Genomic DNA, 1,574 nt, shown 5'->3' on the forward strand with positions numbered 1-1,574 from the left:
CTCAGAATAAAAGGACGAACCATTGCAAAGGAGATGAGAAAAAAAATCTTTAGTCAGAGGGTGGCGAATCTGTGGAACTCAATGCCACAGAAGGTTGTGGAGGCCAAGTCAATGGATTTTTTTAAGGCATAGTTTGACAGATTTTTGATTAGTTCGGGTGTCAGGGGTTATGGGGAGAAGACAGGAGAATGGGGTTGAGAGGGAAAGATAGATCATCCATGATTGAATGGTGGAGTAGACTTGATGGGCTGAATGGGTCGAGACTGAGAGTCTGAGGAGAGAGAAACTAGAAATATGGAAGGTTAAGGCGTGAAAACAACAGATCAAAGCAGATGATGCTAAGGGAATGCAGAATGGTTCATTGTTGACTGAGGGGAAGGTACAGTCAGTAAAATTAATCAGGTGGACAGTGGAACTAGTTGGAGAACTAGGGTGGGGGAGGGACACAGAGAGAGGGAAAGTAAGGACACAAAGTGTGCTAAACTCCACATATAGGCAGCACCCAAGGTGAATATCGAACCCGGGTCTCTGGCGCTGTGAGGTAGTGGCTCCACCAGCTGTGTCTCTGTACCACGCATTCCTTTGAGTTATTTGAAACACTTTCTTATTAAACTATTGATAGGAATCAGTAATAATAGCCCAACCTGTAACTGTGGACTCCTTTATACTTTGAATTGGCAGGTGTGGGCTGTATATTCTTAATCACTTTATACCCAGCTACAGTATTCCCTGCGGCATGGTGGTGCAGCGGTAGAGTTGCCACCTCACAGCGCCAGAGACCCGGGTTCGATCCTGACTGCGGGTGCTGTCTGTACGGAGTTTTACGTTCTTCCCGTGACCACGTGGGTTTTCTCCGGGTGCTCTGGTTTCCTCCCAAACTCCAAAGACGTGCAGGTTTGTAGGTTAATTGGCTTTGGTAAAATTGTAAATTGCCCTTAATGTGTGTAAGATAGTGTAAGTGTGCGGGGATCGCTGGTCGGCACAGACTCGGTGGGCCGAAGGGCCTGTTTCCAACCAAACCAAACTAAATTAAGCTAAACTATTGTGGGCAGAAGATACACACAAAATGCTGGAGTAACTCAGCGGGACAGGCAGCATCTCTGGAGAGAAGTAATGGGTGACGTTGCGGGTCGAGACCCTTCTTCAGATTATTGTGGGCAGATTTGTGACTTGGTACGAATACAGTCCCTTACCTGTGACCTTCTCCCCGTGACCTGCGTGGGTTTTGACCGAGATATTCGATGTCCTCCTGCACTCCAAAGACGCACAGGTTTGTAGGTTAATAGATTATAGACAATAGACAATAGGTGCAGGAGTAGGCCATTCGGCCCTTCGAGTCAGCACCGCCATTCAATGTGATCATGGCTGATCATCCCCAATCAGTACCCCGTTCCTGCCTTCTCCCCATATCCCCTGACTCCGCTATCTTTAAGAGCCCAGTCCATCACCGGCTCTGACCTCCCCACCATCGAAGGGGTCTATCGCAGTTGCTGCCTCAAAAAGGCAGCCAGCATCATCAGAGACCCTCACCATCCTGGCCACACACTCATCTCACCCCTACCATCAGGAAGAAG

This window comes from Amblyraja radiata, chromosome 46 (assembly GCF_010909765.2).
Source record: "Amblyraja radiata isolate CabotCenter1 chromosome 46, sAmbRad1.1.pri, whole genome shotgun sequence".
In the NCBI taxonomy this organism is placed as follows: Eukaryota; Metazoa; Chordata; class Chondrichthyes; order Rajiformes; family Rajidae; genus Amblyraja; species Amblyraja radiata.